Source organism: Acipenser ruthenus, chromosome 23 (genome assembly GCF_902713425.1).
Source record: "Acipenser ruthenus chromosome 23, fAciRut3.2 maternal haplotype, whole genome shotgun sequence".
In the NCBI taxonomy this organism is placed as follows: domain Eukaryota; kingdom Metazoa; phylum Chordata; class Actinopteri; order Acipenseriformes; family Acipenseridae; genus Acipenser; species Acipenser ruthenus.
In genome coordinates, this window is record NC_081211.1 from 4,103,827 (window position 1) to 4,117,832 (window position 14,006).

Consider the following 14,006-nt stretch of genomic DNA (forward strand, 5'->3'; position numbering starts at 1 on the left):
TGTTGTTTTGCAAATAACCACGCGGGGGAGTAAAGATATCTTTGTTTTCTTTTTTGTGGGAAAGAAACTGTAAAAAAATATTACATTATTATAATTGTCAGAATAGTGTGATATCTGCCAAAATCAAACTATTATTAGACTGATACTGTTCTTTAACGGGGGTATTGGAGGAATAACATGGCATGATAAACTGCATTTTGACATTTATTATTGGGACATTTGGATAATTTAGGTAATATCGATTATTAATATCAAAAAGTATATTACTTTGCCATCAGTGATCTGATATATACGACGTATATTTATATAACATGTGTAACAAGTTTGAAACTATTATATTAAATAGGATACGTTAAAATCTATAGTGGCACATTTTACCATGTGCATGATTCATTTATTAAAATAACTAAAAAGCATAGTAACAACTATACATGCTGAAAGGGGACCGCGTTTTAAAATCCACGAAGAAAATACTTTCCCTGCTTTACTGTAGTCCAATAATAAATTAATTAAATTATGCTTGAGTTTAATATCAAAACAAAGAACACAGCACTTAAAATGTGGGGGGTACAGGATACTGTGTGCAATATTCACTGGTGAAATAGATTTTAAACAATATACTACTACTACTACGACTACTACTACTACTACTACTACTACTACTACTACTACTACTACTACTACTACTACTACTGCTGCTACTACTACTACTAATAATGCATAGCATACACTTTTGAAATCTAACTTATTGACAGATAACGCCTACAAGATTAATTGATTCTGTTGCAATGACTTCAAAAGAATTTACAAAAATGAAGGACACGATTTCAAAGTTGCTACATATTATTATTATTATTATTATTATTATTATTATTATTATTATTATTATTATTATTATTATTATTCAAAATGTATACAATTATGAAAATGTTACTGCACAACAGAATACAGGAATACGTGTTTGTCTGTTTGTTTGCTTTTTAACCATCGCTTTTACAAATATTTAGGCTAATCGATTCGTTTAAAATTCAACGAATTGCGTCATCTACTGTTTACTGTACATTATGTGCAACATATATAGCTACACATGTAGATCATCTGCATAGACAAAAACAGTAGTTATATGCAACAAACAAACATGTTTGAAGTAATTGTCAAACACATGTCTTGTTTTCTTTTCTTGTTTTTTAATAGTTGATATAAATATTTATGACAACATTTCCAGCTGGCCTTGGTATTGGTTAAACTGTTTTCATCTTAAAGATCTAAATCCAAGGCAATGCAAAATAACTTGTACACCAGGCTCTTTTTTTACTAAAACATATAGATCACCAGCAGATCTAAATCTTGCAGAAATGATGCATGCATTGATTGCATTTTTTGCAAGCAATTAACACAATATCAACACAGTTGGCTATGTTGGTTATTCCATTGACTGTCTGCAAACATTCACAAAGCAGATATTTAGAAGCATGCCAGTCGTGTTTTTCTCCCGTTCCGTTTTTTTTCTTCCTCCTGTTTATCTGATTATTTTTCCCTTCACGTTTGGTCCCAATAGCAAATTACCAGTTCTATGAATTGCAAAGCAGCTGCAGAGGGTGGGGGGAGAGATGGGGAGATTGAAAGGGATCTTTGCAAACACAATCACGTTCTTAAATGGGAATGCGGGGCTTTAACAAATCTCACATCTCTTCTTTTGCAGTCTTCCAAAAGTCTGCAATCAGACACATCTTTGACCCGCAAAAAAAATCTCTGCATTGTCATAGATTGTTCAATAAGACCGTGTTTTCTGAACGCTTTATATATATATAATTTTTTTTTAAATAAAATCTCTATACAGGATTTAAAGGAACAATCGGTAAGTTTTCTTATATATATATATATATATATATATATATATATATATATATATATATATATATATATATATAACTATTTATTATACTATATATACATATAAAAGCATAAAATATAGTGTGTTTTTGAGGGACATTTTATGAGATGCTTCACAGGGGCTTTCAGTCTGAGAAAGGCGTGGTTTTCTTTTTAAAGTTTGTATCATTAGTTAATGCATTGATGGTGTATGTGTCGGCTTGCGTGTGTTTTTGCTCGTTTGTTTGTTCATTATTAAATCTAAAATCACGCTGTTAGACAAGCAGTTATTGATGGTATGTAACACTGCAACGTTAAAAAAGTGCCATGTTTAAAGTGTAAAAATGCCAACTTGCCATTTATTTTAGAACTAGCAAGGCTGACTAGCGGTGTCTGTTAACTCGTTGTGTTTACGAGCAACTTGGTGTTCTAGGGGGACTTTAAAGTAGTTTGTGGTTTAAAGAAATCCCAAACCACCATTTCTCTGGTGACTAATAACATAACAGGAATATCAATGCTTGATTAGCCGCATGGAATAAAATTAATTAATAAATGAAAGACATGCGTTTTTAATTATGCTATTTTACTTGCCAGATATTAGTTACAGGTCTTTCTGGTACAGTTGATGTACAATATATCTGACATCTTTTATTATAGATTGCATTCAACCTAAAATATCCTCTTTAGGCGGCAAAGTACTTTTTTCCCCGCTTCCAAAGAGTCCTAAACTGTAACATATATAAATATATTAAGCTTTATATATAATATTATATGTATTTTTGCACAGTAGGTAACATCACACACACACACACACACACACACACACACACACACACACACACACACACACAACCGTCGATCTTTTGAAGATTAATGTATTGCTATAATTAAATTCTTAAATTCTTGAGATACATTCTAATGCATTCTATGCTGGAAACTTACGCAACTATCTTGGCCGTTAACAGAACGGCTTTCAGATGTACATCTAAAGACATAGGATTTGGAGATCATTTTCTCGACAGTTTTTAATTATTATTATTTTTTTTTAAACTTCAGTAGTTTCCCCACTTTGCGGACAGAACGCTGGTGCTGTGCTCGGGGACCGGAGCAGCGAAAACAGAGCGACTGTTGTACTGGTCAGAGGCGCAGCATGACAGTAAAAGTTGGTTAAAAGTGTCCAGATGCTGGCTTTTTGTAAAGAATATGGCCTTGTCTGGGCGAGGTGGATTTTTGCTCGGATGCTGCTGGTTGCTATGGCGAGGGAATTGAAAGGGATCACAGACCTCAAACGAAGGTCACCCCCTCAAAAAATGGCCTCTGTTTAACTTTTTTTTTTTTTTTTTTTAAGATACAAAATCACAAGTCTGTAATGTAATGTGTTACGCTGTATGTGTCATTTGCCACCGTCTGACTTTCAATACAATAATTAATTTTAACCCTGTAGGCTACAAATGTTGCAGTTCTCTGTCGCTTTTGGTACAGAAGTCTAAATTCCAAAAAAATAAGTTTGGCATTTACAAAATATCAATTATGTTTATTTTTTTAAATATATTTCATAGATTTTTAAAAGTGTATTTTCCTTGCCTTACCACGGCATTGCATTGTAATTATGGCACTGCTATACTTAAGCAGCTCCAGAGAAATACAAACCAAACCAACAAAAAACCAAAAGAAACAAGCAGAATGATACTGAGCATTTATGGGTTGGACAATTCAGTTTTTTCTTAATTGTAATTCTCTTTATCAACGTTTTTCCTGCATAACACTTTTTTATTACTATCTTGTAATAAGAACGGTCTTGTGCAGTATAAACTAAGAACTTGGATTTTACTGGAGCATTTCTGTAGCATTGACAACATGACTATAAAATATACAGCCAAAACAAACATTACAGCCCCCAATTAGCATATCAATTAACCCCCACCCCCCTCTGTAAAGATGTATGTTTATAATAAATGTTTGTTGCATTGACATCATTATTTATTTATTTTTTTAAATATAGTTTCATATACCATTTTCATAGTTTTAATGTGTTGCTTGTAGGATCTATTCATTTAAACTGCTGGGTTTTGTAAGCTTTGTGACAGATTTTTTGTGAATCTGGCCCTTTGTGTACAAAACAAATGCATTGCAATGATACTGCAGTATATTTCTGATAAGATGTATCAGTTGGATAGAATCATCTACATAGATGCTGATATTATTGTGACAGATTGTTTTTGAAAACATTTTGTAGACCATGCTTAATTTTTTTTAACATTGTTAATGTAAAAGTCTTCCATTTATTCTGGCTGGTCTAGACCACTATGCAGTGCAGGGTATTGTACCAAAGATTTTTTTTTACACTGGTAGTTTGTAGGCTGTTTATCAATCAATCAATCAACCCATCTATAAATCAGTCACCGTTTCTATAGTACCCCCATATGTAGCAGTGCAAGCTCTAGGTGCATTTAATGCCAAAAACAATTTTGAAAATCTGTAACATGCATACTTCTTAATAATTTGATTCAATACGTCTCTTTCCAAAGGTGCATATATACCAAAGGGAGAAAATGCTGGTTGAATTAGTGTGAGATTGCCCGATATGACTTCCCTAGGGTGGGTTCAACCATTCTTTCATAAAGACCTATTATACACCAATCAATGACGGACTGAATGTTTAGATATGGACAGTCGCTTTCCAAAAAGAGGTTTATCATTGAGGTATTTGAATCTGAGTAACCAGATTTTGTGCAACAAATACACCGTTTACTCCGAAATTGGAAAAATATAATCCGGTATTGTGAAAATTTGAACATGTAAACCTTTAGCAGACTGTCTAAATGAGCAATATGAACACAATAATTTTGAAAGAGATTCGAGGTAGTTATCTAAAATGTTGCAAATATTAGTTTTGTATATAATAATAGTAACAATGCTAGTTGTTTCCTATGAAATCATATCAGTACCACAAAAGGAACAAAAAGAATAGATTTGCTTCCTGACCTATAGACTACAGGACCTGTTATTTATAACACCCTATGTCTGCAAGTTGTAGCAGGAGCATACCTACACGCTGGCATAGTGGCAAACCATTTTCAAAGAATAGGAAGATTGTGGCTCCAACTTCCTTTGGGGAATGTTAACCATTTACTGCAGGGTTAAGTTGTTTTCCAACTATTTAAAAAAAAACATTTTTAGTGTAATAAATTATGAACCGGAGATACTAAAAGATTCAAATAGGATATAACCGTTCTCTCTAAAGCAAACAGCTTTTTTTTTAATTATTTTTTTTACAGACAGTTCTTCTACATTCGAGTTTATGATGGACAAGCATTATGGCTGCCTTTTCAGCCATAATAACTATTTGTGTTCTTCTTGATACAGATACTGTGCGATTCTTCAGGTGAATTCAAATTGGGCTGTTCCTTTGGCAGCCCCCAGGGATTTGGAACTCTCCTTCCACAAGATGGTATAAGAAGCTTTCTATCTCTGGGATAATCAGATGGGGGCCTGAGAAATGAATATTCATAGATCACTGTTAAACACCAGCACACAATTAACTAGAATATATGATAACTTCAAACCCTGGCCAAAGCAGCGGGTTTGCTGATGAAGCTGTGATTCCCCCAAGGCCCAAGCATCTTGTGCAGAGCCAGAAAGTCTTTGAGTGAATGGTGTGAAACCACCTTCCAGAAAAAAAGATTTAAGAAACATTTTATACCGATCCTTATTCCATAATGTGATCAACACACTCCTTCCAAATGTATAATGCAAATACAGTACCTGGCAGGCCTTTTTTGTTTTTTTATGAAACTAGGGGAAGTAAAGCTGGGGAAAAATGCTGCAGTGTTTGTGTGATGTGCAAGAGAATGGGCTGACTGGCTTTATAACCGTCCTGTTTATGTTTGCTGTTTTATCCATCGTGTCTGAAACTGACATCAGGGAGATGCATCTTTTATATATTCAAGAATACAAGTCAGACGTGCTGGGGATTCTTCACATGAGCTTTTACACAAAAGTGTGTGCTACCCATATTTACCAGCAATACTGTTACTACTTAAATCATTACAACTATTTAAACAAATAATGCTTTGAAAAGTGTGATAGTGGGGAAGACTATTAGTGGTGCACTGAAGCTTAGCGATGAAGCATTGGGAACTGAAGCCTGTGTCGCACACATATGCTTCCCCTCCTCACTTTGCACAGTCAGACTTAAGGAAGCACTGCAGATAATATTTTTTGGAGGGAACTTTTGCTGGAATAGTCAAGCACAGCAAATGATGGTCTAAACTGAAACTACAATAGAGAATAATATAAGGATGTCATGGGTAAAATTATACGTTATTCCAATTAGGTTATTCCTGGACACATCCTAGGTGCCCATCACAATGATCTGGATTTGTTTCACTTTGCTTAAAGACATTTCACACCTGGAAGAACTAGAGAGACAACCAATATTAATGAGCTGTGAGTTATATACACTATCCCTTTAAAAATGTCTTAAAATTCATCAGAAGAAAACCTTCATGAAGGAACAGAATCACTGCAATGGCGTAGCGCTCCTGTTTGTCTTTGAGAACTGCCTAGGGTATTGTTAACATCTCATCCGAAGGAAGACTTATCAAAAACACAACACACCAACACATGCTGAGGTGTTGGGAGATGGAGTAGGAAGAGGTGATTTAAAATAGGATTTCAACCTGTGATCTTATGTCCTGGAGGAAAGTGTTTTACCTAATGAGCCTATGACACCTCATCCGAGCATATGGTCCTATTTTTCACAACCTGGTTGCAAATTGTTAGCACCGACTCTGTGCAAAATAGGACTAGACCATCCTGACTTTGAATTCAAGGTGATCTTATCTATAGTTGCAGCAACCGGTTACATAAAGATGTATTTATTTATATATGGATATGACATGAGAAGTTTTCAGGGGGGTTTGAAGAGATAAGCACACGCATTTGTAGTTTGTATATGTTTTAGAAGGATAAAGGAGTTAAAGCTGTGTGGTGGCTCTGTGAACACGAGACTGCATATATTTTCAAAAATAATATTTGGTTTTTGGTGATCCGTTTAAATTCCCTTTTCTTCTTCAATTCAGATTTAAAGCAGTAAAAGATTTACCGGAGTGCAGTAAATTCCTGTTATTTTATAGGGCGTAAAGTAATTTTATTTTAAAACAGTTTAAATTTATTTATTTAAACCCATTTTAACCAGGAAAAAAAAACAATTACTGAGATGCATCACAATGACAAAACAGTATATCATTCATATGTTTCAAAGCCACAACAGTTTTGATGCTTTAAACAAGTTTGATCCTTAAGTTTAAGACATTAAATGGAAATTAACATCCCTAGAATCTGCCTATCACGTAAAAGCTGGCATTCCTCAGCGTGGAGGATCCCTGTTTTACGGACACTGCATGCTTATCTTACTAGATATGAACAATCATGCTTGCAGGGATCTTTGAATAAATCTCCAATCATTATTTTTTCTTTCTGAATTTCAGCAAAAATGAATAATTCCCTCAAAGGTAATGTGTGCTCTTTTATTGCAAATTCCACCTTCTGTTGTTTTTTTTGTCTCATATTGTTTAAAATAAAAGACCACGCACTTGAAAGATTTTCTGTGCATCTGTCTGCAGGTTCCTATGGATCGCAAACACAGCTTTGCACCCATCGTTCCTGATTATGAATCGCATCCTGGCCAGTATGGCTGAAAGTCATCCAGTATGAATCCTGCTCTTGTATTCATAATGCATTCTTTATGCACCTTGAGTGGATTCATTTTAGAATCAAAATTGAGGGTTTTGCTGGACGTTTTGAAACAAAGTACTGTAAGTAAAGCAGAGGTAATTCATGTTTTTTTAAAATTATAAATGCATTCATTTCAGATTCTGCTTAGCTAATTTGTTGCTTCTCTCTCACATTACTGCAGTCCTCTCGCTGGTACAGGGACTCACTTGCTGAATGCAAAGCTTCAACTTCAAAAGTGGTTGCTGCTATTGGTCAGGCGTTAGCAGGGTATCTTATTTCAATATCTCCAGAACATTAATAAACGTATGATTAATATTTAGTGAATTATTATTAGTATTACTATTATATATTTTTTAACGCCTACAAAAATAGTATAGTAAATAGTGGTGTCGTCTTAGAACATGCAATATCTACTTGCCTAAGACATCAAAGATGCAGCTAGGCTAATGAATCTGAATTTAAACAAATCACACTGCATTGATTGAGGGAGGCCTCCATGTGGATGCTTTGACACAAGTTGACTTGCCCTGATTAAACCTTGTATCAGCGTGAGCACCTCACTTAATGCATGCATTACGTTTCTAATACATGTTTTATTACATTTGTTTGACTTCCCAAACCACACACTTGCATACATCTCCTGCTGTCAGGAATTGTTTCATATGCATTGCCATCAAGTTCAGGTTGCCGTCACAACCTGAGGGTTTTGACTCACAGATCACGTGACTATCCTTCGCGCTCCGCATAGCCCCACTCTTCTTCATCAACCGTCTTGTGAAGTTATGGTGCCATCTGGTCTTTCTTCCTTCTCTTAGTCTTCTCTCCCAGTCTCTGTGGCATTACTGTTTCTGGCATGCTTCTTACAAAGGTAATATGGTATGTACAGTTGAACAGGGGTTGGACAAAATGATATTTAGCATGTACATTTCTGTAACTGGTCTGTCCCTAATGCAAATTAATTCCTGATACCTCAAAAGCTGCATCCGTTGCGGGTTAATTTCAGTCCTGATAAGTAAGACAGCAGATCTGACAGCCTTTAAAAAATAGCTCAGAACCATCTCTCTATTGGCAGGTGCTTCCATACTCCAACACTTCACAAATGACTATAAATCAATACGTTCTGTGTCAATATGTCCCATGCAATTTGGATGAGTGCGCTGCGGACAGACTCGCTACACACTACGTAGTAGTTTATTACAATATAAATGACAAAATTACGGTCCTACTTACAATTGTATTCTATGCACAGGATAACATCATTATACATTTTACTGGAATGTTGACAGATCCGAAGCTGTTCCACAAAGAACAGTTTTAAAAGTGATCACTGGCTTTGCTGTTGTTTTTACAACCCCAAACTACCCTGCGGAAGGAGGCAGTAATCACTGAGGAAAGGTTCTATCTCTTTACCAAGGTTCCAGGTACAATATATTCTCGCCTACAGAACACACTGTAAAGTTTGCAACAAACGCAGTACTGTAGCATAGCAAAATCAGCCACATTTTTTTCATGTAGGTAAATGTTATCATGTTACTATCTAATAAAAAATCCTCTCTACAACATTGTATGAAGTTTTAATTTGATTTAATGAAGAAAGCAATATTTGTTACAAATCCAAATTTGGGTTTGGGCTGAGCTCTGATAAAAATAAAAAAAACCCTATAAAAATAACTTCTTTCTTCTTTTAACTGATTAAAAACAACAGATATATATTCAATTATTACTTATATATCTTACGACCAAGGTCTGTTTTATAATTTGGAGTAATGTTTCTCACAATTAAAAGCAGTTCAATTGAGAACGTCGCCTGCAGTGCTAAACTACATCTGTGATTAATAATTTCTTTCCTATTTGTTCAGTGCATTTAGCTTTCAAGTCAACTCTGATTTGCCATTAAAACCAGCACTGCAATGAAAGTAGATTTTTAAACAATATACTGTACATATACTGACGACGTACATTTAAAGTTTTTCGACCTAAAAATAAAATATAATATTGAATTCTTAATTTGCGCTATTTGAATTTCACATAAATTGCCGTCCGCCTTTTCAGCCGTTTCCCAGAGCAGGAGCAACTCTTAATCATTAGCATTGCATTTAAAATATTGCATACCCAGAGAAAAAGAGTATGAAAGTGCATTCTCTATGCGCAGTTTTTATGCAATATTCATGGCACACCGCAATATTTTTCAATACATTATAGCCTACCTGTGTATTGCTTCAGGGCAGTTGATCCACATTCCCACTGCCTGTTAGTAATCATGACTGTCATAGCTCAGAAACATTCTGCCACCTTGTTACTAATGCTTTTGCGACTTAAGCGGTGGCTGCCCAACCCATAGCACCACACTACCACCTGAAGCTGCCTTCAGTGCATCTTTAAATGATAAATCGGGTGATTAAATCCAGCAATTAATATAGCACAAGCTGGCTTGCTCATGCATTACAGTTTACAGCAAGTGCACACAAATGTGCACAGTATGTAAAAGCTCTGCTGCTTAAAGAATCGGATCTCCGTATTTATACGATGGAAGAGAAATCTCTGTATGCTGTCTTGCTTATTTTAAAGAGATATAAAACATCATGTAGCCCAGTGATTGTGCAAGTTTCTCTTGGTGTTGAAACTGCATCAGCTCAATCAGAGATATTTGCAATACAAAGTTTGTGTCAAATGGTGGTTAGGAAAGAACCCTACTTAATGAGAAGCCTGAATTTGAGGATGAAATGTATTTCCATGCATTTAGCTTGTGTCTTTGCTTATAGCTGCGATTTACTGGTATTGAGGGCAGGGATAGTATGGTTACTCTGTCGACTGTATTCATTTTCAATGCTCTGGTATGGAGCCTGTTCACAAAACTTTAAGTACTGTTGTAAGTAATGTTGATTGTACAGTTTGTCTCTTACATTAAACAGTGCTTTGGGAATGAGAATATAACTGTACCTTATTCTTAAATGGTTGAAAAAGTGTCAGTTTGATTAATAAACTTCAATACACTGGATTTAAGAAAACAGTCCTTAAAATAAAAAACATTCCTTAAAGTTTTGTTAAAGTGTGGTTCTTTCTTAACAGAAAGGCATCATGGTATAGTACTGGATTACTGATTTACTATTTATTTGGTTTTAGTCCTTTAATGATCCATTAATGATGTGTTTATTGAATTAAAATAAATACATCTTTTTTTAACTTTCCAATATGTTTCCCAGCTAAAAATGTATTAACCAGAGCGTTTTATTTTTACAATATATTGTTAGCTTGTATCATGCAGGCCGTGAAAGAAGTATTTTTTTATTGGATGAACTGCCGCATTTTCTCTCTGAACCAAAAAAAAATGTTCATGAAATTTAAATGCAAACTAAAGGGACTTTTTTAAATAATTAATGTGTGTGAAAACGGACAGTTTAAATATTTTGCATTCCCGCGGAACGTTGGCTATTTCACAAAAGCGCACAATGTTCTTTTTTTGGAAGCCATTCAAATGGTTTTTCACCACGCACATTGACAAGAGGGAAATTTGGCCAACAGTCACTATTCGCTGGGCTCAACTGAAGCCAGTTTGACTGATTTACAGTTTAGAACTCTGCATCCTTTATTTCACTGGCTCAAACACTGCATTAAAAGACTGGCGTATCCCCTTTCTCAGTAAAGATAGGCCCCATCAGACTAAACATACCTGGTGTTCAAACATTTCTTATGCATCACAGCAACTGCCACTTAGGTAGCCACATGTATTGCTGCAAATGGATTCCTTTGTTATGCAAAGCGTATTCTGTATTATTAGACCTATTGCAGGCCACGGGGCAAGAAGGCAGATCTGGGGTCGTAGTAGAAGCTTGGTCGACAGGTGCATCTGTATCCAAAAACTGTGCCAGAGAACAGACTCCTCTTCAGATTTCTGTTCCTTTGATGAATTCGGGGCACTAGATAAAGAACAATTTGAGGCTTTGCAGAATCAATGCAATACTGACAGCTCGTGGTTGTCTTACACACAGGCGACAGTGTTATGGCGAGTGTTTCCAGGTTTATTTGCTTCACCACCTGTAGTTTGCTTTGAAGAAGAGGGAGAGTCAAGGGGCGGCCAGAATAAATAAATGACTAACTTGTGATTACTGTGGCAACTAGATATAATGCTCTTTGCAATATTGTGCTTTTTATTAAAAACAACCTGATCATATCGAGCAGATATTTATACATTTCAAGTACTTGATTGCAATGGTTGTACAATCACATACTGTACACAAACACCCATGCACCCACACACAGTAAACACAAACATATTTAATCTGAACCATGCCTTTCGTATACCATTTGTTCAGCACTACCAAATGAAGACACGTAAGTGATATTTACAAAATGTTTGTAAAAATATGCTTTACATAAGGATTTAATTTGTTATATTTTCCCACACTTATTCATTATTGGCTGAAAGTGTTTTTATGATACTGTGTCCTGCTTTGTTGATTAAAGTGTTATTGCAATTCTATCAGATTTTGTCTGTGCTTTTGTTATTTATGAATAAATTATTTTAGTGGTTAACAGAAGTAAGTGAACAGATAAAATAACTGTGCTTTCCAATGTCATTCAATGCATTTACATTTCCATTTTTTTATTAGCTTTGCGAACAGTATCACAGCTCCCCCTTTTTGTGTTGAAGATCCTTTGTTTTTTGCAGATTTTCCTGTGAGTTTGAGAAACAACACAGAGTATTTATTGCTACAAAGGCACCGCAGGAACTCATCTGTATTTAAAACATCTGTATATCCCAAATTAAAGTAAAGCAAACAAGCTAAGAATCACAAGATCTACAACACAAGGAAGGGGTAACAGTGTTGCTAGTTGCTAGTCTTATCACTCCAATGTGCTCTGCGCATTCCAAAATAGATCAAAATCACATCTGAATAGGAAATTAATACAGTATAGGCTGTCTGATAGTCATGCAAAACACCTTAGAAGAATACGTATATAGACACAACATTGCTGTATCATTTTAAAATTAAAAGGATTCATATGCATGTGTTTTGGAAAATCTGAAAGGAAAGCTATTACTGCCTATTGATAGCCTATAATAATGATACAAAAGGTACACCTTAATTTTTTTTACCAGTGGGAATCTGTAAAACCAGCCGTTAGCAAAAATCTTTTGGAGTTCATCTTCAAGGTTTGCTGTGGGTACCTCAAGCAATATTTATAGTTATCTACACCACTAGTACAGGCTGATATTATTTTGTAAATTATATTCTTAATCACTGACTTTGGTTCCTTTACTGTCAGTGGTGGTGGCTAGCATGGATGCATTACATTAATAAGCTTATGCTGAGTTTGCCAGGAGCAAAATACCACTGGTTAGGTCCCCCACTGTGTGGAAGTGCAGTAATTATTCCATAGCAGAATGCAGCAATATTTCACTGCAGAGAGATAATGAATGATTATGAATGATTATTGGCGGGAGTAAACTGAATCTAACTGAATCATCACTTCCAATCATAGGGCCCTGTTTAAAAGATACTATTATCAGCAGTCAGTAACACAATTTGTGGTTTAAAAAGCGTGGAGCTTTACTTCCCATTGTGGAGAATCTCTTCATGTCTATCACAATATAGAAGAAAATAATTCAAGTCTCTTTCAGATTATTATATCTGAATTCTGCTCCCTAGTTAAACCGGAATTTTCTTGTTTATTATTTTGGTTTACCTGTCGCATTTTCGGTTTGTGTAAACATACGTACGACACTATAAGATTCCTGGCTCACTTCTCTGAATAAGAACGGCTTGCTTCCTCTTCCCAGATCCCCACTGAAAAATGAGGATGGTCGGGTCACCTCTTAATACACATTCATAATACGTTTAGTACCACAAACCAGGGCCGACCACCAGCTGAATCCAAAAGAGGGACAGTCAACTAAATGACACTGAGGGCTTGAAACTGTCTAGTCATAAGAAGAAGGGAACTACACTGGATTAAAATGAATCAGTTTAGACACAGTTCAACTGTCCACACACAGGCTTTATTAGGAATGAAAGACAAATCTCTTCACTGGCTTTCCTCCTGGATTCTACAGGACTTCATTTTGTGTGTAGACATGGCAGCCAGTCATGATTTCTACTTATAACTAACTGAGCTGCCTTCAGTTGAATAAGGCATGGCAGTGGCAGTTTGTGCTGTCTTGCTAATGAGATTCTTTGTGATGTTTGTTTATTGAAACTGATTTGGAATCCCAATAAAAACTGAATAGCAGCCAGGGAGATCCCACTTGTCTTAAAATGCCAAATCAAAGCTTTCCCCTTCAAGTAACTCAGAATCGCAGTTTAAATTACAATTGTTAATTGTAGAAAATAATCGGACTGAGTGTTGCAGAGGCTGCTTCCCTTGTTCCCTTCCCTACTTCACAGGAATCCCAG